Here is a 12838-nt window from a genome sequence, read left to right as displayed (position 1 = left end):
TTGCACACCACACACACGCACACACACCTCTAATGCATTCTGGTCCCACATGCTCAGATACAGACATCTCCCCCCTGTAACACACAAGCCCCCTTACTCCCGTGGCACATACACGCGTGTTTAGACCTGCACATGTGTGCTCAGTGACCAGATCTGGCACTCTGCATGAAGCCCTGCATGCAGCTTGCTGTTCCTAAAGGAGCCCCTTCCTAAACCTGAGGCCCCCTTATCCCAGGGGAAGGCCTCCAGCAACATGTTCCTACCTGAGAGCAGCAAAGACAGAGCACAGGAGAGAGCTGTGGCACCAGACCTGGTCAGGGGCTGTATATATGAGGTAGCAGGGCGCTCCACCCCCACCTGCACCCAGTCCCCAGCCGGATTTAGAAAGGGCTGTTGTCACTAGAAGCATTTCCCCCAGGCTCCCCCCTCTTTCCCAAACAGTGCTCCCCCCCCTCCAGCTAGGAAACAATTGGAAGTGGTCGTCATTGTTATGGCATGGAGTATGCAGGGTCTGAGTTCCAGGGGGCGGGGATGGCTCAAAGTGCAGCCAGAATATCTCCCAGGCCAGGCCTCACATTCCACAGCTGGCAGGAGAGGAAACTGACCACGACCACCATGACCTCAGGCATGCAGGGCCCTGGCCCTTCCCCAGGGCTCTCCTGGCCCCTGACACTGCTGCCCCACAGGCCCCCTGCCCCCAGTGCTGGCCTATCCCCACTTGTACAGTGTCCTCTCTGCTCTCTGGCCTGGGTCCTGGATCCAACTGTGAGATGGGAAGGGGCTGAGTGTCAGCAGCAGAGGGGTAGGGTAGAGTTGGGGGCATGGCCCCAGGGTGGGGGCTAGACTGAGGCAGCTGGAAGGAGGTTTCCCAGCCAAGCCGCAAGAACAACGACCAGGGAGCCTAGAGATGGGGACTCTGTCTCAGGCACTGATTATCTTGGACCAGCTGGAGGATATGGTGAGGTCATTGAGCCTCAGAGCCAGACAGGCTGTTAGTGATGGGTCCAAGTCCTTCATTTTATGGAGAGGAGAAGTGCCTTCTTTAAGGTCATGTAGCCAGTCAGGGTAGCAAGATTCAAGTGGGGGAGGCTCAGCAGATGGGAAACGGAGCCCAGCCTGTGGAGGGAGGTCTGGGAGGAGGGCTGGGCATCTGAGGAGGCAAGGACCCACTGTGTGCGGAGGGCAGGACCTGGCCGCCTGATGGTCCTAGTTTGGAGACTTCTGCCTGGCTCGTTTTCCTAGCTCTGCCCACAGGTAGTAAATGCCTTAGCCCACAGCCAGACACTTTTGGAGCCATAGATAATACAGCTGCTCTGAGCTAGAAGGAGACTCCTAACCAAGATAGCCGTTGCCTGGCCCACCCATCCACTTGTGTTCTGTGGGGCGGTCTCTATCCAGACCTGGTGAGACTGGTATTCTGGCGAGTGGGGCAAAGGTTCAGGAAAGATCTCCCCCTTCCTGCAGGTCTTAGGAGCAGCCACAGAAGAGGTGAGGAAAGGATGTCAGGGCTCAGCCCGTGAGCACAGAACATAGCTGACCGATGCCACACTCTTCCAGGAACGGGGTGCACAAGCCTCACTGGCTCTGTGTCCAGGCAACCACTGCGTGGTTTGGTTTGAAATCCCCCCTCCTTCCTGCGCACAGCTCTTCAGCGCATGCGGATTAACCTATCTGATTAGTTGTCAGCTTGGAAGGAGAGCGGCAGACCTGGGGGATGGGGTGCAGGGCAGTCACACTTTGAAAGTGGAGTGGGCACAGTAGGGAAGGGCACATCCAGGTGAGGGCTAGTAGGGGCCGCCTGGAACCAAGGCAGAGTCTGAGGGCACTGAGCAGCTGTCGGGGGAGGATGCAGGCACGTGGGGGTGGACCCAGGAACCGCAGGGGCTGCGTCCAATGCAGCCACAGCTCTGTGGTGCTGAGGTACACAGCTGCTGAGGCGGCCCCCATGGGCCCTGCTGATAACATGTCCAGCAGAACAAACTCGGGGTGGGGGTGGGGGTCCAGACCAGGGCCTGCCAGGTGCTGAGAAATTAGGCCCACTGTTAGCGACCTCAGGGATTGGCGATGAAGGGCAAAAACTCTTTTCATCTACCCCTTCCAGCTTTCCAAGCTCAAAGTGGCCACCTTCCCCGATTTCCCAGGGCTCAGGCACAGACGCAGGCAACTGAGATGCACAAAGGATGCTTGGGACACGGCCCAGCCATTTCAAAGCCAGTGTCTTCACCATGGGCCAGCCTCCTTGGCTGTGGAGTTGGGCAGCCACAAACGGAGTTGTCTACGTTTAGTAAATCAATTGCACTTTGTTCCCTCCTCTCGGGTTTGGGGGCACTGGCCTGTTGGTGTTACAGTGTTTCTAGTCTTCACACCCCCTTGCAGAATAGAACTCACCTCCCTGCCTCTAGGCTCCCTGCCTCCTATCTCCAACCTGGAAACAGAATAGAGGGTCTGATGTCCTTAGAGACTGCCATTCATCCCCAGTCCTCCAGCTCCTGCTCTTGGCTCCATCATGATCCTCTTCCTTCTACTCGCTACTGTCTGAAGACTGATTCATTCATTCAACAAGTATTTATTGGGCACCTACTATATGGCAGGCATTGTTCTAGTCAATAAAGATCTAACAGTGACCAAAATGAAGACTCTTCTCCGGGCAGCTCTCTTCAACTGTGTGTAGAAGTGAAACCCAGGCCTGAGTTCCCAGCCAGTGCCTTTGCTCACATGCACATTCCTGGTGGGGAGACTGGGGGGCCAGGGGCCCCACTGTGTGGGGGTGGGTGGGGATGGTGCAGAGTGTACTACAGAGTGATAGCAGACAAGACAAAGGAGGGCAGAGCAAATGCTAAAAATAAAGAGGGGCTGGAGGGAGGGCAGCTTCACCAAGGTAGACCAAATAAGGCCAGGAGTGGAAGGAAGGTGATCTGTCTCCCCTCCTCTCCCGGCATTGTGCCTGCTTTGTCTGGGCTCTGTCACCAACCTGATCAAGTGTCAGGCCCAAACAGGGGCCATTTGCTGTGAACATGCCAGCGGGAGTTCAGAGGAAAAGTTGCTAAAATTACTACCAGGAATCGGGGGAGGAGGGCCATGCTAGGGCAAGTTAGCAGAGACCTCAGCATGGAGAGATGGAAGTCAGAAGGAGCCCCCAAACTCAAAGGGATGGGAGAGAAGAGGGGCAGGAAGAAGCAGGGGGCTTGGCCCAGGAAGAGGAATGGGGCACCAGCTGTTTGAGCACATGGGAGAAGGGACCCACCCTAGAGTGCAGTCGAGTGCTCCCATCCGCCTGCCCCTAGAATCCCTGACCTTGGGGGGACCTACCCTGGCTCCACACGAGCCTGGGATTAGGGCCTGAGCTTTGCGCCTGTCTCAGGTTTCCCTTTACAACAGCTGCTCCTTCTTGTCATTCTTTTGTCTTCCTCCTGGCTCCAAAATCTTTTGTACCCCTCTGCACCCCACCCCCACTCCCCAGTCCAGAGTCTCTGATTTCCGATGGACAGTGGACAGCTGGAAAGAAGGGAGAGGATGGGGCGGGGCTGGGGCTGGCTCAGTTTAGTTTGGGGTGTTTGGGAAGGTGCATCTTGCCTTCAGGGAGTGTTTGGAGGGGCCCAGCTCACCAAAAGGGAGGACTTGTGGGCATGGCCATCCTGGATCCAGGGCTGAGGTGTGCAAGGGGCAGCCTGGTGAGCTGTGGGGTCAGTCACAAAGATCCATTTTGAAACCCAGTCCCTCCATTCTCCAGCTGTGTGGTCTATGTCAATCATGGAACTTCTCTGAGTCACTTTTGTCATCTGTAACATGGGGACAGTCACATTTAACCTTCCAGGGCTATTAAGCCCACTATAGTTTGCAGAGGTAAAGGGTCCAGCACAGCCCCAGACACATAGTGGGCCCTCACTAAATGGCAGCTTTTATTGTTAGGGACAAGACCCGACTGCAGGTGGGCAGGGCGGTTACCTTGCCATAGGCTCTTTGCCCCACATCTCCCTCAGCCCCACTAATTCAACTTAGTTCAAGGGATGGTCTGGGACAGGGTAGATCAGATATCAGCAGTCCTGTGATCTCTTCTGTCCAGATTGTGGTTGCTCTTGGGAACATCATGACCAGGAGGCCAAGTCCTCAGGCTGTCCTAGGCTTAGGCCAGGCCCACAGCCCTGAGGCCGGGAAAGGCACCATTACCTGACTGTGGCCCATAGATTTGCCCTCATGACAGGCCAATATGCTGAGCTGAGACCTACCAGGAGTCACCTAGGCTAAGTGGCGACATTAGCCAAGGACACCTGACAGGAGCAAAGGCCCTAAGGTGGAGGCTGCTTGGCCATTAGAGCCAACCATCAGCTAGATTTTTTGTGAGTCCTGGCCTGAAGATCTTAGGGATCCTGGGTGGAGCTGCCTGGTGGAGCTGGGCTGGCCCTAGGGAACGGTAGTCGGGTTGTGAAGCAGAGGCAGATTAAACTGAGACCCTCAGAGATGGGGCTGACCAGGGCTCCTTCAGCAGAACCAACCACCGCTGGCTGCAGCCAGACTTAGAAGCAGAGGGGCTAGAAACCTCAAGAAGGAGACGGGCCAAGGTATTGTGATATGAAATAATTGGGAAAACTGAAAAATAGCATCTTGGAGTCACCTGCTGGACACTTTTGGTGTCTAGACCTGGAGTCCTGCACACTGCTCTATGTTGGGCCCCAGCTGAGGACCCAGGACAGGCCCCTGATCCTCCACCCAAGGACCTCTGCTCTGTCCTGGACCTCAAGCATCCCTGGGTCAGTATCCTGTGACTGCCAAGCCTGGATCAGCCCAGGATGTGGAGAGACCATGGGATTTACCAGGAGTGGACGGTAATTGCTCAGTGAGGAGCCAAGAGGCTGAGTAATCAGCAGCCCCCTTCCCAAAGGAAGAAGGGATTCTGTACTTCATTCCTTTTATCAGAGGCCCCACTTCCTTAAGCAGGCCCCCCCTGGGACCATCGCCTATCTCCCTACCTCTACCCCCTACCAACAATGCAGATGAGTGCACACAAGTGCACATGCCTACAAACGTGCACTATGTGTGTATGCAGACATCTCTGCACCAGCATCTGTGGCACAGAGTCCGAGCCACCTTCTGCAGCCATTCTTCAGACAGAGGATTGGTGCTGGATGAACTTGCCAGAGTGCCTTCCTCCCAGCTTCCAGCCTATCTCATTCTTCCTTCCACTCCCCAGCTGAGTCCCGGTCAGTCACTTAATTAGATGCCTTCTGAGCCTGCTGTACACCCAGCTCTGTGGGGGCCACAGGAGGATCACAGGGGCTCTGACTCACAGGCATTCCCATCAGCTTGGGAAGCCACAGGTAACACAATAGAAACCGAGGGAGGATGATTCAGGGATACAGAGGGGTCCACATCCAGAACCACCCAAGGCAGAGAAGCTCTTATTCAGTGTGGGCTGGAACGGTCAAAGGTTTCTAGGTGGGGGCCTGAAACTGGGGCTTGAAGGGAGCAGAGGGCTTTGAGAAGCACTAGGAAGGGGGATATGGTCTAGGCGGTGGAATCACAGCATGACCAGAGGGGAATGGCATGATGAGGTAGTAAGGAGTCTGAGGACATTTGCCTGGTCGGACTGGAGGGGGTCTGGAGATTTCAGGCAGGGCCACATTGTGCAAGAGGGGACAGGGCCACTCATGTGCGGAGTGCTTATCTGTGCCAGGCACCAAGCATGGTGTTTGATGCACATCATCTCCCTTAATGCTCACATTGGCCTGTCAATTCAATTGCATTTTATGATCGAACAACGGGGTTCAGAGAGGTTAAGATTTTTGCCCAACATCAAGCAGCAAGTACGGCGCTGGGATTCAAACCCAGGTCTGTCTGGCTCCAAAGTGCTTTCTATTGATCCTGCCATGTTTCCCAGACCAGCAAAATGGACAATATCCTGGAGGCAATGAAGAATAACTCAAGCTCCGGACCTGGGGCAGTCACTGTGACGTCCTGACAGCAGCCTTTGAGGGGCCTTGCAGGGGTATTATTGGGCACTTTGAGGGAGAAGAGGCTGGAGGCAGGGAGACTTGAGAGGAAGATAGAGTAGCAGTCAAGGTCCAGAGGAGAGTGAGGCCAGCATGTGTGAAGAGGAAATGGCAGGGTTGGAAGGGTCTCTCAGGAAGAGATAAAATGCCTTGCCGCCACACTTGACATAGGAAACAAGGAAGGAGGACTCATGACTGCATGATGTTGGCAGGATGGGGATGGCAGCAAAAAGGAACAAGCTCTTAGGCAGGTGGGAGGAAGGACAGTGTTTGGTTTGGGGGAGTTGGAGGTAAGAGTGGCATCTAAGGCAAGATGTTGCATCCTTGAAGGGAGTTGGAATTATGGGACTGGCAGGCAGGGCTGGTGATTGAGACCAACTGCCTCAGGGATTGTGGAAGCAGACAAGAGATTGGAGAGAAAAGGCAAAGCTCGAGGAGACACCCATAGTACAGAGATGGGAGAAGGAAGAAAAGCCCACAGACAATGGAGAAGGCGACTCAAAGACAGCCAAGGAGCATGAGAAAAGGGCAGTTTCCTAGAAACCAGAAGAGTTTCGAGAGGAGCAGGTGGCCGTAGTGTCAGATGCCAAACACAGACTGAGTGTTGGGAAGACGGGGAAGAGGCACTTGGGTGATCTTGGAGCAAGCACCTTCTGCAGAGTTGCAGGCAGAGCCAGGCTGCAGGGAGGTGCTAAGGAAAGGCTGAGTGGACAGGAAGTGGAGGCAGTGGGTGTAAACCAGGCCTTTGAGAAGCTTGGCAGTGAAATGAAAGAGATTAGATAGCAACTAGAAGGGGAAGGGGGCCAAGTAACACGGTTTGTTTTAAGATCGGGCAATCCTGAATGCGTGAAGAGGGAGTGATAAAACGTGTCCTTGTTTTGTTCCCCATTCCCTTTTACATTTTCTGGTTCTGTTTTCTTGTTCCCTTCTCTCTTCTTTTTCTGTTTTCTTATTCCCATCTCTCTTTCTGGAAGCCTGAGGGGTGGTTTGGGAATAGTTGGAGAGTTGAGGTGCCCACCACCATAAGGTGGGCTTGCCAATGGGCGGCTCAGCTGGCTTCCTCCTCATCTCCAGACATGCAGTAGGGAGCTCGGAGTAGAGCTTGGGGCAGCCATGCTGTCAGCCCTCATCCACTGATCTGAGAAAGGTCTTGGCCTCCTGCGTTCCACCTGTACGAGGACAAATATAGGGCTGAAGGGCAGGGAGTAGCCCTAGAGAGTGATCTGGAAACACAATTAGCACCTGTGACTCAGCTTCTTTTCCTCGCTTATGCCTCAGTATTTTTATTTTACCTAGAAAGGTGATGTTCCTGGTTTAATGGTGCAAATACCTCTACTTGCCCCCAACCCATAACCCGGCCCTGGGACAACTGCTGGTCTCTTGGAGCAGGGCTCCTGCTGGTGTTCCAAGAGGATGGAAGGTGGAAGGCTGACCCTTCTCGGATGTGCCTGCGCTGGAGCGCCGTGCAGCATTCCTGCTGCTGGGTGTGCAAGCCCGGGTTCACTGCAGGACTTTCATTCCAGTCCTTTGCCGCACATGCTCCAAAGTTCTACACAAATATTAGAAACTGATTAAGAACACAAAGAGATACATACATTATGCAGGTCCTTCCGGCCCTGGGGGAGGGTGATAAACGACTTCTCTGGGTCTGATTTGAACGGGGGGACCCGGAGGGGCTGGGGGAGCTGGCTGCTCTTTTCTCCCAAGGGAGCTTTTCAGGGGCAGCAGGCAGCCTGATGCCAGAATGCCTCAGATCCCCGGACCAGACTAGGGACTGAGAGCTTGTCAGGCTCCTCAATGTCTGAAGGGACCAGAGCTGGGGGCTTAGCTTCCCTACCTGCAGCGAGGAAAGGGTCTTTATCAGAGGACTTTGGATCTACTAAATAAAAAGAGCCTGAACCATTCTGAGCAGGAGTGGGAAGGAAGCAAGATGGTGAGGTCATTGGTTTGTTGGGAGGGGGTAAGGGCCAGGAAAGGGTCCCTGGGGAGCCCGAGAGAGGGGCAGGCTGGGAGGTACAGTGGAGTGACAGGGCTGGGGCTGGCAGAGCTGAGGTTCAGCTGTGGAGCGAATAGGCCAAGACTGCAAAAAGAGTGGCAGAGTTGTGTAGTTGTGCGTCTGTGTGTTGTGGGGGGAGGTGACCTTGCCCCAAGGGCAGAGTCTTATGGTCCTGAGAAGACAGGGCAGGGGGCACAGCTTCTAGCCTGGCCTCCCCGTGCCTGGGTCCCTTGTCTCTGAGATTACAGCCTTGGCTGCCAAGAGCAGTTCCATGGGGGTGGTGTGAAACAAAGCAAAAGGCCCTTTTCTGGTGCTGGGTTCCCAAGAATAGCTGTGCCTGGGCTTGGGGAGGTGTCTCCTATGGCCTACATGTCCTGGGTCTTGTTCTCAGAGGTGTCCCTATGCCTAGTGTCTGGTGGTGATGATTTCTAGTTATTAGGGGAGTGGAGGCCGTCAGCCTGCCTCAACCTCTGTTCCTTTGTGTTTGTCCAGCTCAGCTTTTTTTTTTTTTTTAAAGATTTTATTTATTTTTTTATTTTCCCCCAAAGCCCCAGTAGATAGTTGTATGTCATAGCTGCACATCCTTCCAGTTGCTGTATGTGGGACACGGCCTCAGCATGGCTGGAGAAGCGGTGCGTCAGTGCGCACCTGGGATCCGAACCCGGGCCACCAGCAGCAGAGCGCGCACACTTAACCGCTAAGCCACGGGACCGGCCCTCCAGCTCAGCTTTGAGGGATGGACAGAGGAAGGAGTGGACCAGAAACTGGTCCAAATGTGTTAGAAAAGGGGAGACAGGGGCCGGCCCCGTGGCTTAGCGGTTAAGTGCATGTGCTCCGCTGCTGGCGGCCCGGGTTCGGATCCCGGGCGCGCACCGATGCACCGTTTGTCTGGCCATGCTGGGGCGGTGTCCCATACAGCAACTAGAAGGATGTGCAACTATGACATACAACTATCTACTGGGGCTTTGGGGAGAAAAAGGAAAAAAAAGGAGGAAGATTGGCAATGGATGTTAGCTCAGGGCTGGTCTTCCTCAGCAAAAAGAGGAGGATTGGCATGGATGTTAGGTCAGGGCTGATCTTCCTCACACACACACACAAAAAAACAAAGGGGAGACAGAGGCCACCAGCCTGGAAAACAAACCTGCGCCTGAAGCTGAAGACACTGAGAAGCCTGAGGGGAGAGGGAGTGGGGCAAAGGGGCCCAGAGGGAGACACAAGTAGGGAAGAAGGCTAACTGGGAATGACATGTGGGAAGCGGTGGACAGAAGCAGATCAAGGCAGTGAAGTAGGGAAAATAGGTGCAGGGGACAGGAACATGGGCAGAAAAGAGAGGAGGAATTAGGAAGGGGCTGGAGAGGAACAGGGGGGCCAGGAGGAGGGGGAGGGAATGGATGGGGGTAACAGAGGAGAGCAGATGGAAAGAGAAGAGAAAGAAGTGGTGAAAGACAGTGAGCACTCCTGCAGCTATGGGCAGAGGAGGGGGTGGTGCAGCTCTTGGAAGAGCTTGGAGAAAAGGCTCTCAAACGCCATTCCTGTGAGATAACAATGCAGTTCAAATCCCTCCCTAATCTCCCCTCCTATTATTAGCCACGTACTCTCAGAGAAGAGGCCACAGGGCTCCAGGTTCTGTCCTTTCCCCCATGCCCTTGGCTAGAATTAGACCAACATGCCTGCGTGGTCATCTGCTAACCACGGTGCTTCTTGCTTCTGGCAATGTCACAGGAGAGGAGCGTGGAGAGGTGTGGGAAGGGAATGGGAAGGTCACTGCACACCCTCTGTGGACAGGGCAGCACCCAGACACCAAGAGGGGTAAAGAGGCAGGTCAGAGGCCTCTTTGTCCTCAGAGAGTTTTCAGATCAATGAATATACAGCCAAATGATCACAGGTCCAGAGTGACAACAGTTAACATGTGCAAAATACCTGAAAATTTGAGTATCTAAATACAGGAATGCAGGAGCGTGGTCACTGAGGGCAGAGCAGTGAGGGGAGAGGGCAGTTAAGGAAGGTTCTTGCAGAAGGTGGATCCTGAGAGGGCTGGGTCTTGAGCAAGCATATCCATAGCCACTGCCCAATGCTGTGGGCCATTCTGGAGGAAATGAGAGCCACCAAGGCTTGTATATCCGCCTTTCTGGCCCAACCTATAGGGAATGAGGTTGTCACAGCTTGAAGGAGGAGTAGCAGCCTCCAGCGTTTTTTAAGCACCTGGTATTTGTTGCTATTTACTTGAAACTGCTGCTTCTTTCTTCCCGATGTGTTCTTTTTATGTTTTCCACTTGCCCTCCCTCTTGCCTCTAGTCTCCCTAAATATTGTTCATTGTTTTGATATCTTAAATGGGCAAAAGTTATTATGTATATTTTTATCTTGAGCTCTTTCAACTCTGACAGATCTGAATAAAATAAATACATGATGAATAATGTACCAAAGGGAGTGAACAGCTGCTGCTCTCTGTTCCTATGAGGGCTCCAACTGCTCCTGCAGGACAGGGGCATAGATGAGATTCCCTGGATCCTATTCAGGAGAGGGTGGAGGTAGCTCCTTTTTCTGCCTTTCTCTCTTTCCCCCTCCCTTCCTTCCTCTCTTTCTTTCTTTCCCACTCTTTGTCTCTGTCTGTCTCTGTTTCTTTATTTGTCTTTCTGTTTTTTCTTCTCTCTCTCAAATCTCTTTCTCCTTCCTTCCTTTCTCCCTTCCTCCTTTCCTTCCTCCCAAATTACAAAAGTAATGCTCATTACCTTAAAGATTCAAACAATGAATCTTCTATAAGGCAAAAGAAGTGAAGCCCCTTCCACCATTCACAGTCCCATTCTGCAAAGGTAACCATGGTTAATAGTTGGAGTGTATCCATCCAGACCCTTTTACATGTATGTACAAAATACATGTTGAGATTTTTTTCTTTTTTTACTGGGATATACAAAAATGAAATATTTGTAGTTCCTGGAGGCTTCTCAAGTCATGGATGATTCCAGGGGTCCCTCTTCAAGTAACCTGCATTTGGACAGTTACCAGAGTCTCCACAGGCTAAACAGTAATCAGCTCTAAAAAATGAACGAAAATGAATGCAAAAAGGAATCAGAGAAGACAAGGAACGGTGAGAGGATGCTGACAAACACCCCCTTTCTGCCTCAGCTCATCTTTGCCCCTGGACATCCTCCTCTTGGGAGTGGGGGTCACTCAGATAGAGAGACTCTGCCTGGGGGCAGCAATGACAGTAGGTACATAGGGGGCTCTTGGGTCATGGGAAATGGGAAATTATCCTAATGGGATATTATCCCATGAGAAATTATCCTAATATAGCAGAGGCTATTATCTGTCTCTGCTGTGAAAAAGAGTTTCTTTCACAACAGTAACATTGACATAATGATGTCTTATTTCTTTTGCAAAGCCAATTCTGAATTGTTACATTTTTCATGCTCAGAAATTTATCTGGTCATTTACCTGTTTGGGTCTCTGTAACTTATCCTTTAGGTCACATTTGCACCTGTCCTTTGTTGTGGAAGTTCTGAAGTGGGCTTTAGCCAAAAGTCAATCAAAAGTTCTGACCAAGATCCTAATATAGTTGATGACTCTGATGCAGCCCCTGAGCTGACAGCTGGTGTAGCGTGGATGGCTGGATTCCTGATGCAAAAGCATAAGCCAAGAAGCATCTGAAATACACTGCTCCCTCCTCTCATCCTGCTCTGTGCTGTTCCTGTGGGCCTCTTATTCCCCACTGCAGACCCCATACTGAGTCAATACTAGTGCCTCTGGTTTCTGCCACTTCCCAGAGACCTATGCCCTGGCCAATTAAAGGGAACAAATCAGGATGGAAAAAAGGAAAGAAAAATCTAAGGCAATTGTTATGGATCCTGCCAGAGCAAGGTCAATAGGATAAGAACCTGAAATTTGGAATCATCCTGTCATGCAAACAGGGAGTGTGCTTGCTGAGGAATGAGGAGGGAGGGGGGCTTGAAATAAAGAAAACGGAGGGTGGGAAAGGAGAGTGCAGGGAATGGGGTCTACAGCCCCAAATGATACAGGTGAGCCCTGGGAAGGCCCAGCCTCTCTGGGCAGTGCCAAGGATTCTGGGGAGGAGGGTATGAAGGGTGGCCTGGTTCCCAACCCCTACCTCTTTTTTCTCCTTTCCCACACCTCTTCACATGTGCAGGGTCAGTCCTGCCCCCAGGTCTGGCCCATTTCAGGCCCAGGCAGGAGGGAGAGTAGGAGCTCTTGCCCACACTTGGAGTCTCAGCATCAAGTCCTCCTTGCTGCTGTGCTGTAGTTCTAGAAACTCAGCTTCTATCTTGTTCCTAAGACTTGGGCCCCACCCTGTGCCCCAGTCTGGTAACTCAGCCCTGGTCTTGTTCCTTCTGCCAGAGGCCCTGTATTGGTAACTCTCTTAGTTTTTCTGGCTCCCGTCTATTTCTCAGGGATTAGATTTTTCCCTTAAGCTGCAGACTGGAAGCTGGGGGCCTTGTTTCCTGCTAATAGAGGGAGAAAGCATATCTTAACGACTAAAAGCATAGGTTTTGAAGTCAAATAGACTCATGTTCAAAATCCCTGCTTCTACTATGGACCAGCTATGTGATCTGGGTGAGTTACTTAACCTCTCTGAGAAAAAAGTGAAGTATCATGCAGAGTTTTGTGATTCAAAGTGTGATCCATGGACTGATGCATCTGCATCAGTGGGAGCTCGTTAGAACTGCAGAATCTCAGGGCCCAGCCCAGATGTATTAAAATAGAACCTGCATTTAAATAAGACCCCCAAGGTGATTTAATGCACATTAAAGTTTGAGAAGCACTAATGTAGAGGAAAGAGCACAGGCTTTGGAACCAGGAAGATCTTGCTTTGAATCCGCACATTAAACCTGTCTTACCTGT

Source organism: Ceratotherium simum, chromosome 3 (genome assembly GCF_057802395.1).
Source record: "Ceratotherium simum simum isolate JZ-2026a chromosome 3, ASM5780239v1, whole genome shotgun sequence".
Taxonomy (NCBI): domain Eukaryota; kingdom Metazoa; phylum Chordata; class Mammalia; order Perissodactyla; family Rhinocerotidae; genus Ceratotherium; species Ceratotherium simum.
Note: the sequence above shows the minus strand (reverse complement) of the source record.